Raw genomic sequence first — 14,150 nt, 5'->3', positions numbered from 1 at the left:
TAACCAGCAGCATAAGTGGGCAAGCCCCAGCTGGCATCTTTTGCCCAAGGCAGGTGCTTAAATGACACAAAAACCTGAATGGAAGTGCAAAAGCCCTAAAGCTGGAAATCTTACTCAGGTTCCCATCCAGCACCCAGTTTCTGCTTGAATGCTGCCTGTCTTGGAGAAACTGCCATCACCATTAGCAAACTCGGTGCCAGATGGACAGAGGTCTTCCCCACCTATTTCTGTGTGTCTACAAAATCTCCCTCTGCACCTAAAACAAGACCACTTAGTCACTTCTTTTATTTAAAGATCAGTTCCCAAGACTTCTGTCTGTGCTGATAAGATATCCTGTGCTAGTTTCTGAAGCACAGAAACTGTGCTAGTTTCAGGGGGACTCCTCTGTGCTAATGAGTGTACCAGTATCTAGCTGAAGGTTTTTAGTCTTCAGAAATTGCCTGCAGCAAGGTCCCCATGCTGTGTCCTTCCCGTGATGCCCCTCTCTTTGAAGGAGAGAAACTGCCCTTTGCCCATGGGATCCTGCCTAGCTCCTGCAGTCGAGAACACTTCTGCAAGAGAAGTTGGTCATGAAAGTCACCTTGATTATCTTCTTAATCACTTGCCTCCACCACGTACCTGAGAATCCTGTCTTATATAAAATCCAAGGTCCTAATGTAACTTCAAGTTGAAGTCCTAAAGGATTTTTAAATTGGTGACTAAGCATTTGTCAGAAAATGAAATTATGTTGGGAGAAAGTAAGTGTAGGATCTACCCTTATTTTAAAATTCAATTAGCAGCACAACCATGAAGAACAGCCCTGTGGTTATGTAGATTTAGTAAAGTCATTAAGATCTAAGATTACATGGGGTCCTATTTCCCCTTACTCTCCCTTTTGCTGCCCCCAGCAATCCTGCCTGTTTTCAGCCTATCACAATACAAACGGAAACAAATCACCAGGGGTTAAACAGCCTAAATTGGATTACAGTCACACTGTTCAGAAAGTAGAGTATTGCTGGTAATTGCATTCTATTGAATAAATATCTCTACACTAGTTTACATCACATTAGTATTCTGACAATGATTATTCTCATTGTAATTTCCCTGTCCATGAATAAGTGCAACACAGAGCTCAGAATACAAACAATTGATGTGTTCTGTGTGCTGGTATTTGTTTGAAGATTAAACAGCATCCTAGTTGGACATTAATAAAATCTTAGAATGAAGAAAAAAAATCCTAGACCCTTGTTGAGAATTTATCAGTGAAATAACTCAAGGACCAAAATTGTTCCTGGCAAAGTCAATAGGAATTCTGCTAATTTTGCTTGCTTCATGACCCTCAAAATTTCTTTTATTTGTATCACAGCTGCCTCCTAAACTTGCCGGTTCCAAAATATTTATGGGTAGTCTGTGAAACTTATCTCAATATCAAAGAATTCCATTCTAAAACAGGCTGGCAGTTATGGGTAAACTTTACACTTGATCACTTCACAGGTATTTTATTGCAGCTCCTAGATAACAGCCTGTCTTAGAAGTCTCCATACCTCCAGCTTTAGTGGGACTACTGGCTGCAGCCTCCAAGCAGTTCAACCACTTTGATTTTTTTCAGTGCCTGCTGTTCTTCAGTTTCTCAGGGAAAGAGACAATGTCATGACAGGCAGATAAAACAGGATATAAAGCAAAAAAATGTAAAGAGCAATTTAGTCTGGCACTTCTCAAAGTTTCACGGGGGTCATGGGAGACACACGTCCAATTTCTCAGTTTCTTTGTTCCTCCCACTAACTTTGTCTCTGAGACCTTTGATGTTGCCCAGAGGAGTTTAGGGTCCCCAGGTTCAGTGGGCTGCCTGTCTAGCAGCTAAGAGCATCACCGATGTTTATGGGCCAGCAAGCTCTGGTGTGGAGCCAAGAAGATAAGAGAAGGCAATGCTGGCAGAGACAGACTGAAATACCACTTCATTCCTTGTTGTCAGCTCAAGAGCAGCCACATCACCCCACTGAGAACATCTTGTAACACAGCCTGTAGCACTCCCATGAAAAAAACACCAATGGCTGGATATCTTAAAGTGGGCATTTGTGCTAATTATTCCTTTCCCTTGCCATAGGTCTGGTAATTAAAAAATATCCCAGGAGAATTACAATTCTTTTCCCTCTACCATTGAGCAGCAGCATGAGCTATCAATGACAAAAAGATTCCATAGTACTTTACAACTAGCCCTGTCTATCTCATCTGTCACATCAGAATGTTTTAGGCATTGACATTTCCATGTTTCCAGAAGAATATCTTAGTGATTATGACTTCTTATGGCACTACTTTACATGAGAAGATTTTTTTTGTTGTTTGTTTTTTGGGAAGAGATATCAGCTTTCTTGCATAAAATAAAATAAAAAATAGAGAAAAAAGACTGTGAGGGCAGAGGGAGGGGACTGACATGAAAGAACAGAGATGAGTATGAAGATCAAAACTTGAATTAGCTGCATCTGTATAAGTATAAAGCTGTGAATCTGGTCACTGCTTACCACATAAACATAATATTAGAATAAGGCTATCAATAATAGACAGCCGCTGGGAGGTAAAACCTACCGTGGCTGGCATTTTCCAAAGAATTATGGCACCTTGGAGTCCAATTTTCACAGTACTCCAGCCTGTAATCTTGTTGATAAATCACTTCCCACATGTAGGACTTGATGCTAAACATTGAGAACAATCCACATTTTACTGCCAGTTCCAAGTGCATAGGGGAAGAACAAAGCACTCTGCAAAAACTGTTATGAAACTGGAAATGGGAAGAAGTACAGGGCTGCATGAAAATGAAGTGCAGCAAGGAGCCCAGCACTTTATTCCTTTTCCTGGCAGCTGACACCATATATGCCAAACACTGAAAGTGGCTCTATGCAGTGTTGATTGTCTGAAAAACAGGTACAGAACAGGACCCACACAATCCCTCTCAGCAGTATCTTATTCTGGTGGCACTGGTGGAAAGAACCGTTGCTATTGGTATGAAGTTGAAGGGGAGGGTGAAAGACAGGACATTGCAGAAGGCTCCATCCAGGCATGGGCACCACAGGGCAATACAGAAGTAGATCATGATGTTTGGAATCTGGTAGGCACAAGGAGGACTGACCAAGAGGAATAAAGATGGTAAAGTAGCGGTGATGCTCTCTGAGGCATCAGCATTGTACTCTTAAACTTTAGGAACACGAATATCCATTTTTTATTGTACATTTTTCTTGTAAGTACATCTCAAGCTCATGTGCATTTGAGCCTGGGAAAAATGAGGATGCATCTGTTCTCCATATCATGTCTATCTTCTTCCAGGCCTCCAAAGGGATAAAGCAATCCAGCAAGATCTGTGAAAATCAGCAGAAAACTTCCCCTTTATGTAAGCAAAGGGATGGATACACCCTCCTGAAGGAATTCCACCAATCTCCTTCTGCTGAAACCTAGCAGATGCAAGCCCAGTGGCAATGATAAAAGCTGGGGCCATACTTCCCTGAATGGGGCATAATGCAACATTAATTCATCCTGGTTTTTAAAGAGGAGAGCTAATAACTTCAGTCAGGAATTTACAAAAATTGAACTTAGGCCACTGACCCAAGACACAGCAATTTGGAAGCTGGAAGAGAGATAAATAGAACCTATTACATGGCAACAGCATTTAACTATAGCAAGAGTGCTGATATCTGACATCTGAGTCTTGGATCAGTAGCTAGAGATACCATAAAACCACCGTGTGCAATTAGACACAATCTGTGATGTGCATTTCATAATAAGGCCAGCAATACCACAGCATGGTTACTGCCTTCATTCACAAACTACAAGCACAATTTTTCCAGGTCACAGTTAAGGTCATTTTTAGCAACAGCAAAAAACATTCTTGTTTCCTGACAGTTATTTACAATCTTCCTGAGGTCTTGTTAATTAGTCAGATTTTATTTTGCTTATGACATTAGCCTTGGAGAGGGAGGCAGTGGTGAACCACAGAAAAAAGCGAGGAAAAAAATCCTCTTCCAGAAAAGCAAAACCCATACATTTGATGGCATTCCATTTTTTCATTAGTATTCAAAAATAAAACTAAATTTTTACCGAAACACAGTAGCCGGCTTTGCTGTCTCCGTTTAAAACAGCCTATCTCCCCAATATGTTATTGGTAAGTACTGCTTTTCTTTTTTTTTTTTTTTTTTTCCATATGAGTTAAAAACATGAAAAATTAAGTCTGACCCTTCCTTCCCCAAAACTATTCTCAAAATCACATGCAAAACTGATCCTTCTGGAAGCCAAATTTACTTGAAGCACCTTCGCTCCACTTGGCTAAAGAAGGAGCAATAATCCATGTGCTGGTCTCTGCTTATAAACCATTTCTAAGAAACAAATACCTTAATCTTAGCAACAACAGGGTTTGGTATTTCTAACTAGAAGCTTTTAACAGAGAAACCTTTTTGGAAAAGTTAAAACCTAAGCAATCAACTTTTCAAAGCCTCTTTTGTGGAGTGAATAAGGCCAGCTTCAAGCCAGAGGAGCCCAGACATGCAGAGCTCTCAGTGGCTTCACCCCAGATGCCACCCAGCTGTCCATCACAAGCACTGAACACAGCAGTACCAAGGAGACCACAGCCTAGAGAGCCAAGCTCCCACGGCCCTGCCTGCAGGAGTAGCACCTTCCCACAAGCCTCTTCAGATCAGTGAAGAATGGAAGCAACCTCGTGCCTTAAAGCATGCATTTATTTGGGATTTGTAATGCCTGTCTTTCGTAAGACCTGGCACTGCAGACACTTCAGTACTGTGTTGAGCTCGGATTTCGGATTTAAATCCATTAGTACCAATATGCCAAAATTTCTGATGGGCAAGAATTGAAACCTGTGACTGTATGAACCCCTGACTGCTGCAGCCTGTCAGCCCCATGGGCAGTGACAAGGTCCCCTGGGCACCTGTTCACCATGGATAGGGTGCACACACAGCTCTACAACACCCAAACAGCTGGGGGAGAATCAGGGGAGCAGTTTGGGGTCATTTGGTCAGGTGACCCAGTGTATCTGCAAGGATAAGGAAAATTATATTCTCAGGCATCCACAGAAAGAGACATCTCCTAGCAGAAGAGTGTTTCTGCCTTTGAGGTCCAGGAAATTCAGAACTTAAATATTTAGACAAGGAGAACCTCAAGGATTTCTTTTCTCTTCACAGAGTTTCAAACTGAGCAGAAGATTTTATCTAGTTCTTACTGAATCAGACTCTGGGATGGAATTGAAAGAAGCTGTAAATTATACTCACTGGATCCAGTAGGAATTATTAATAAGCAGATTTATTGTGACCTGTGAGAATCATAGAATCATAATTTGCCCTGAAAGAGACCTGCAGAGGTCATCTAATTCAACCCTTTGCAAACAAGGTCTGCTTAGATCAGGTTGTTCTGGGATGGATCCAGATGAGTCTAACACTTTCATAGATGAAGACTAAGCAGTGTCTCTGGGCAAAATATTTGACCACTTCCTTGGTAAAAAAGTAACACCAAAACAAATTAAACAAACAAACTAAAACCTAAAACCACCAAATACTTAAAATGGAATTTTCCAGATTTCACCTTTTGTCTGTTGGCTCTGTCATTGTCCTTCTGCTGGGCGCCCAGAACTGAAGCAGCACTCCAGATGCAATTTCATAAGTGTTGAACAGAGGGGAAAGACCACTTTGCTGGACCTTCTGGGTACACTTATTAATACAGCCCAGGACACAGTCTGCCGTGGAAGGACATGCTTGAGATCTGGCTGTTATATGGCTTTAATTAGTCTGTACTGGAAACCTAGAACTGGCAATGTTTCCTATCTGCACTTATAAAAGAAAGTGCAACAGAGACTGTGACTCAGGCCACAAATTGTTTAGTTTCTCAAGGATGAAAAGTGAAATGAAAAAAAAAAAAAAAGGCAAATCAAAACCAAAACCAAACCAAAGACCCCAAACCAAATCAAACAACAACAACAACAACAACAAAAACAACAAAATCCAACAAAAAAACTCATATTCACTAGATTGGTGAGTCTTGCTAAGTTTCATCAATACACAAAATTATTCTGTGTGGCACAGTCATGAAGGCACTTCTTTAGAGGACCCAAAATCAGACTAATTTGTCATTTTTTCTGTTGTAACCAAGATCCAGTTCATTAATCTATCCCAAAGACATGACCTTCATGTGTATTTTGCTGTTACTTTGAACAAGGAAGTGGCATAGACTGTAGGAATTGTTTTGCTTGATCTATTCTATAGCAGCAAAATAACAGTCTTCTTTGTGATTACTCTTAGGATCAGTAGATTGTAAATGTTAAAAAGAGAGGACACCCAGTAGAATTAGACCATTGAATTAGTGTATCCCTGAAAGAGCACAATGCACACAATTTTTCTTCCCTTGAAGTAATTTGGAATTTTCCCCTCAAGTTAACCATGAGTTGGATTTAATTTATGGCAACAAACGAGGGACTTGTCAGGTGAAAAATGAGAATCTGAGTCTTCCATAGAGGAATGTTTTTAATACAGCTCATTTGGATAAAAAAGTACACTGAAAAATGGCTTTGCATTGAAATCACTTTGAATTTAAGGCAGTAGAGATTGAAGCTGATTGTTGCAGACATTTGCTACAGTAAGTGTTTTGGTCCCTTGGCATTGTGGCCTTGCTGCCTTCCAAAAAACAACATTTCTATCTTCTCCTACAGATGATTTATCTTTACCCACAGCTTTGCTCATGCTGTTATCTCCTTCATGTGGAACCACATAACACTTGAATCAGAGCAAGAGAACACCATGTTACATAGAAAAAGCCAAGAAAAGGGATTTGGTGTCGAGCTGACAACTTTAACTTATACAGAGGCTGTCTGAGATGAAGCACTGCCTGTAAGCATGAGCATCAAGCCCAGTCTTCAGCTGGTACCACATGTGAGGATGGAAAGCATCATCAAACTGCTTGAAGTGCTGCTGAGCTGAGATGAATTCAGAACCCTGCCCGAGCCGCCTCCTGTGCTCTGAGAGATGGCAGAGAAAGATGAACTCAGATGGCCAAGGGGCTTCCCTGCAGCAGCTGATAAGATCTGTCAGGCTCCTGCCCAAAAGACAGCCCAGGGAAGGAAAGAGGGAGGAAAGGAGGGAAAATAATAATAAAAAAGAATGAAATAACAATGAACAGAACGTTGCTCATGCTGTCCTCTTTCCCCAGTTGGAATCAACCCACATAACCAGGCGGGAGAACATCTGTCTCCGGGAAAGACAAACACATAGGGCTGTCAGTCCTAACAAGTATGAAAGTCATTATTACTATCACACACATTATTATCCAGAGACCACTTTATAAATCCAATCCAGCACTGCCATCCAGCAGGCCAGAAGCTTCCTTGACAGTAGATTCTACTAGGAATATGGTTTTCATCTAACTAGTTCACAGGACTGAAAGAACAACCATCTGCTCCTTGCTTTCCTCCCACAGGCACTATCAGAAAGGGCTTAGTGGAAGATAAGGATAATACTGATGCTTTCTTAAGAAGAAGCACAGCAGCATTTCCTCATGCTTATGCACCTTCCACCAAGGGGCAGCAATTGTTTAACACAGCAGACTCTGTACCTGCTATTTGTCTACAAGCCGAGGATGTTGTCACAAGATGTGCATTTAAGTAAGGTAGAAAATGGTTTGTGATAGCAGGCAGTCATGAATGAACCCACAGGAGTCACTCCAGCCTGCCTGGGCTTGGCTGATCCCCTGCAGCCTACAACTCAGCAGCATCATGATTGATTTACAGGAGAGGGACGCTTGCAGCTGACTGAAAACCTCCTCCCTGGAAGGTGTTTGGTGCGTGTGCTGCAGGGAATTTCCTGTACATCATTTCCAGAGGTAGGCCCAGGTAAGCACCCCAAGCACTGTGGACATCAGCAGGCTGATTCAAATTTGGATACTCCTGTTCCTTGGAAAAACATGACACCTACCTAGCAATCTCCCTCTCCCTCCACGGGCCTTGTTAGCAGGCACTCTGAGCTCCTCAGGACCCTAATGGTTTTATTAATCACTGCAGCATTTCAGTGCAACAAGCAGGAGTAGCTGCTATTCACAAATGGAGAACAGAGCCCTGAAAGCATTGATCTTTCCATTTCATTTCATTAGAGGTCCAAATTCATTGCTAAAGCACACTTGGTGCTCTCAAGGGTGTCTTGCTGCTCACATCCAGCTTTGCTGTGCCTCACTCTGATGAGGGTGCGTGCAAAACTGCCTCAGGCTGATGGAAACTGAAGTCCATGAGCTCCCCCCAGCTCTGCCTCAACACTAATGCCCCAGAGCAGATCCTTCAGCTGTCTGTTCCCTCCTTGTTTTGCTCAGCAAATCCTCCTTCCACAGGCATACATCCATAACACAGCTGGGGCTGATGCAGGTTCATTCTGTGCATCCACCTGTGGTGAGGGCTGTGGGAGATAAGCAATGTGACAGGAGGCTTCTGAGAGGCCTGCATGGAGGGCAAGCTGTGCTCCAGCCCCTTCCCACCCTGCACACACACACCATGAGCCATGTTAGCCCAAGGCCTTCCTTGTGCAGGTGGCTGTGCACAACCCCACAGCTGCTACCCCTGCAGCACTGCAGCCTCTGCCACTGAGACCAGCCAGGGGCTGGGTCCGGCTCTGCTGGATTTGGGACAAGTCCAGCAGAAAGCCCTGAACATCATCTTCACAGATGGTTTGAGGCTTTGCATCTCTGCTGCTTTCCATTGGCTATGGAAGAAAAAGTATTAACTTGTTTCTCAGTCTAATGGGTGAATGACAAGGTGGATTATGTTCTCAGCTATTGCTCCTGTACTTTGCCATGGATCTGCAGTTGTGGGGAGCAGCCATGCCCAGTATTTCTGGGTCAAGTTAGCAAGCATCCAGAGCTGGGCTGGAGAGCAGACCCCACACATTTCCAGCTGTGTTGCCACCTTGTGTATGGTCACACGGTCTGACCTCTCCAGCCTCACATTCTGGCACAGACACCACCCATGGGAGGCTTTGCTCGTGTTTCCTCTGTTCCACTCCATTTACACACAGCCCAGTCACAGAATCATAGAATGCTTTGTGCTGGAACAGACCTTAAAGCTACAACCCCATGCCATGGCTGGGACACTTTCCACTAGATCAGGCTGCTTGAAGTCCCATCTGGTCTGGCCTGAACCCTTCCAGGGATAGGGCAACCACAGTTTCTCTGAATTACCTGCAGTCACATCACAGATTTGCTGGAAAGAGTGATGTGTTTACCTCACAATAATACTTTCATGTTTTATCAGCAGTATGGCAACAGCCAAAGAAAAGACTCCTTCCCTTTACTAATGGCTTCTGCTTAGGTACTGCACACCAGGAGCAACCATCAGAAGTTTCTCCCACCAGAAGTCCCACCCCTTCCCAGCTGCAGGGACACACTGTGCTACCAAGGCAGCCAGCAGTCCTGTGACCTGCTAAAAGACACATCACAGGAGGAGCTTCCAGGGCAGAAGCTCAGCATGAGACAGATGAGAGTTGCAAGTTGTCATGCTGGAAGGATGTGTGTGCTGTACCTCCTTCCTTGTTAAGTTTATGTTTGAAATATAGTTGCTATTTTCTGGTTTAAAAAAACCCAAAAATGGACTACATTTTAATTAAGCTTTTCCTGCTGCTCAAGTTGGTTTGATAGCAATTCCTATGAATCCAGGCCCCTACTGACATATGAATTACTTCATTTTCATTTGCTGAAATGCACCAATTAAAAACTCACAGTGGAAGAGCTTCTGAGATACAGCTTGGATGCCTCAGTTAAAAACTCTGTAGCTTTGGCAATTTCAGCAATTTATTTTGCCACAGAACACATTTAGTCACAAATTACAGTGTTGGAAGTAGATAACAGAGGCATAAGTTTCCAGTAAGAGTTTTAGAAAAAAACAGAATTTTCCCTCTGATGTGGGTCTCTCCCCTATATGCAGTTTGTCTTTCATTTCTTGAATATATGGTAATCCATGCTACACTATAAGGAATAGCAAAGATCATATGTGTAGAAGCACATAGATGTCAAACTCTCTACAATGTAATCAAAGATTTATAGGCTAAATGCAGATAAAACCTTCCTCACACCAGAGGCTGATTATGTGTCTCATGTCAAATATGAAACTCAAGATTCGGAAACACCAACATTCTACAATATTTCTCAATATTTTGAGGTACATAAATTTTCTTGTTCTCAAAATTCCTGACATTTCCCCTGGAGACAGAAGCAGAACCACTGGGTAGTGCCAGCACATTTCCCACAGAAGCCCCAAACTCACGTCACAAACTCTTTCTTCTGCATTCATGAGGCCTGGCCCAGCAGAGACAGCAGTATGGCAGGGCTCTGATACAACTGAAACCAAGAGGAGCTGATATCTAATAGCATCTGGGTTACATCAGTCATGCAGGATATGTGAGACCCAGAGGTCCAATCGCTTCAGTGCAGACATGAAAAAAAACTCTCCGATGACCACATCCTAAATCCAAAACTTTCAGATCTTTCTGGTGGGTCTGTCTGAATGGCTTTTGATGAAGATACTGCATGATTGTGAGACATCTGAATATTCATTGGAGAGAACCTCAAAGCACTCTCATCCCCTTCTTGCATCTGATCTAAGAGATGTTGTCATTCTTTTCTTTTCTTTCAGACAGATTGAATGGGTATTTAATGAGCCCATACAAAACTGAACAGCTTCAGTGGGACAGAGAAAGCAAGACTTGCTCAAAAAGAGCTTATAGTCTGGTGGCTTCCAGTACCCTCCTAGGAGATATCAGTTCAAATTCCTTTAGTGAGATAAGAGACTTCAACCTTGATCTTTCATACCCCAATGAAGCAATCTTAAATATTAATGCTTTTTATTAATTGACGTGGCACTGTTTCCTCTTGTGTGTGAGCAAATCCAACCTCATTAAAGCACTTAACCTTGGGAGAGTGTGGGTGACACAAGTGAAAGGAAGCACCATACTCCAGCAGCTGTCAGGACCCTAACTCTCTGTCCCATTCACTACCATCTAGTGCTGGCATGCCAGGTTTGATGAATCCTATTTTAGGTGGCATTCCTGGCTCTACAGAACTTGCTGCCTGACTCAGGGATGCAGCTTCCACTGGAGGACAAAGAGGTCACAAAAGAAATGTTACTATTCTGAACCCAAATATCCTTGGAGGACTTAGCTATGGGTGTCATGGAAGGACACGATCCATCAAGTGACTCTCAGGTAAGGACCTCAGTTAAGGACATGATTGATTTCTACAGAACTCCATGGAATAACTTCCATGGACTTCACTAGGAAGTGGTTTATTTTTCCAGTGTCCCTAATTCCACCATGTTTAAGCACTCTGGTTCACTAGGTCTATGATGTAGAGTGCTTACAAGCCAATAGAGCATAGTTTATCTCAATTCTCATAAAACTCTACTGCAAAAAAGAAATGGAAGCTATTAAATAATTCAAGGGTGTCATAGCCATCAGCTGGCTGAATGCCTGTGAAACAGAATGTGCTTACCAAATATGACACTAAACCTTGTCTTGAAGCACTGCTAAGAAAAAAAATAAACACATATCAAGACTTTTTTTTCTCATCCTGGATATCTTTTAATAACAACAACAGTGTGACCATAGCACTTCATATTAAGTAAGGATGAATTGTGATTTCAAATCAATATTACCTTTTCAATCTCTGGATGTAAAATATGTGTAAGGTTGCAGTTGGAATAACAAAATGATATACTGTTGGGACAACAAAATAACAATTACATCTAATCCTCAAAATTATCTTTATTTTAAAGCAACCACAACGAGCACTACAAAGGCCCCTGGATAAGAGCAGCTACATAGATTAACGGAAGTCACTTACTCCATAGATGTCCTCCAGTCTCCAAGCCAAGAGGTGCGGTCCCCTCTGTATGCATCAATATGGCCAAGCAGCCTTGGCTTCCCAGAGAGCCCTCCAGCATGGCAGATATTTTTGCCTTAAAAGAGGCTATCAAAGTTTCAGGCATACCAAATACCACACAAGCCATATTAAGACCCATCAGAACAGTATTTTTATGTCAGGAACCTGTAGATGTGTTGCTGAATTCAACAATAGATTGAGAGCATATGGATGTGAAATTCAGCTGTGAAAATGTTGGAGGGCTCTTGTAGAACTGAGTGAGACAGGTCTCATGTAGACTCAACCCTGCTTCCTTGCAGTCTGCGTGGGGACTCAGATAAGGGAGCTGCTGGAATGAGCCCACTGCAGAAGCAAAGCTGTGTTTTGCCTAGAGCAGAGCTTTCTCTCCAAAAGAGAATTTACAAAGAAGAAATACTTCTGCAATCTGAACAAGCAAACTACTGGAACCTGGGAGTGAATCCAGGGAAGTATCGTACTCAACAGTGTGGGCTTCCCTGTTGACTTCAGTATGTGTACAAGCACGGCTGCGTTTAGGCTTAGAGATTATGCGTGAAGAAGTTTTAATCATTGTAATTTAGGCACTAGTCAAAGTGATATATAGGCACTGTAAATTCTTTATGGATTTTCCACCCAGTTCCTTACCTATGTGTGCAGTAAGCCATTACCGGATGTGGATAACAATACAAAAATTACTTACCAATGGCTTCTTACCCTAGAAAGCAGCAGATTGAACAGACAGTATGGATTCCATGAAGCAGCCATAGCAAGGAAACTCAAAGATATCAAAGAGATTAAAGCAGCAGACAAGGTGCAGAAAATTAAGCACTGAGCTGAAATGAAGCAAACAAGAAAAAGAGAAAATGTGATGGAGAGCTGCAAATCTTTGTGGATGTGCACGAACACACAAGTGGCTGCCTGGGCCATACTGAGTTTCCACTCATGCACTCATTGCTGAGACACATCTTTCCATACACTGCAGAAGATTCCAAAAGAAACTTGGCCTTGCACACAGGGCTGCCAAACAATTTAATGAAGTATAACTGGTCCAGAGATAGTAAGATACAGTGCTGAGACACTGCCAATGAAAATGGGAGAACATAAAAAAATCACTTTTATGTTCAGTTTAGCTCCTCCTTTTAGGATACTCTAACTTTCACACATGCCCATCTTTAATTAGTGAAGGAATTTTACAACGTTCTAACTATGAAGCAGGGCCCTCTTTTGTCCAACAGCAGCTATAGAGGCATGAACTGCAGAGAGAAATATGCAGTGCCCAGACATCACATTTACATTCAATACATTTTGGACATTTGTTCAACTAGCCTTGATCCAACCCTGCCATGCAGGGTACATCTAGTTTGGTGGGATGTGAAATAAATGTGCACTGTTTGAAAACACACTGGATGCAAACCAAAGCGAACCTGTGTCAGGGCTAGGTGTTTGGGAGGTTCATTTTAAAAAATGCTCCCATGGGCATAGCCACCAGCAGAATCCAAAACAAAAAGATCCTGATCTGGCTGTCTGTCACTGCTGCAATTGCTTGCCTTGCCCTACCATCCCAAGCAGTGCTTGACTCCCCAGTCCCAGATGGAGCAATTCTTCTTACCCCAGAGGGCAGGTCGGTGAAACCACAGAGATGTAGAATCTGATGGAAATTGTATTCTTTCAGCCTGTGGGCAGTGCCCAGGGCCCTGATAACACAACAATTGTTCCTTCATTTGCCGCTATTTAGTGGATACTCAGAACAGCAGTTGCAGTTGGGCTTATAAATTACAAGACAACAGACAAAGGGAATAAATGAGACAAAATTAAAGACATTACTCCTACATCCCATAAATTATCTCTGTAGTCTATTTTAACAGCGTGAATTTACCAGCGTCTGTTAGAACAGTATGAAAAATAAACCCACCTAGCACACTAACTAGGCATTAATGAAAAAGCAAAATATTATTTTGTGTTCTCCAAAACATAGAAAGCAAAATATTCCCACCAGATCTCATAATGCCTTTCCAGGGGAGAAAGAATCATAATCTTCTATATTGAAAAAGAGACAGAGCTCTTGGAGTCGGAAAGAAAATAAATTAATAAACCTAATTACACACTCCGCGCATGGAGGACTCGAAGGCGTTAAGTCAGCCCAGGAGCACCGGGCGCTTTGATTGTGCTCACTTAACAACTTCCCCGTCACTGTGCGCGGCCCCAGGGAGGCACTCCCGGCGCTCCCGCGGGGGCTGCGCGGGGCGGGCGCTCCCCCGGGGCAGCTCCGCGCCTCT

The 14,150-nt window shown here is 42.6% G+C and overlaps 1 long non-coding RNA gene across 2 annotated transcripts in view; it reads right to left on the bottom strand.

Moving 5' to 3' along the window:
• The window catches only part of LOC146768464 (uncharacterized), a 63,389-nt gene extending 49,239 nt beyond the window's left edge, over window positions 1-14,150 (bottom strand). For both annotated transcript variants that reach the window (XR_014953050.1, XR_014953051.1), the window contains exon 1: window positions 1-14,150. This exon is cut by the window's left edge. This is a non-coding gene — a long non-coding RNA (uncharacterized LOC146768464).

The sequence above is a fragment of the Lonchura striata genome, chromosome 2, assembly GCF_050655825.1.
Source record: "Lonchura striata isolate lonStrDom1 chromosome 2, ASM5065582v1, whole genome shotgun sequence".
Lineage (NCBI taxonomy): Eukaryota > Metazoa > Chordata > Aves > Passeriformes > Estrildidae > Lonchura > Lonchura striata.
This window is presented reverse-complemented; position numbering and strand designations above follow the sequence as displayed.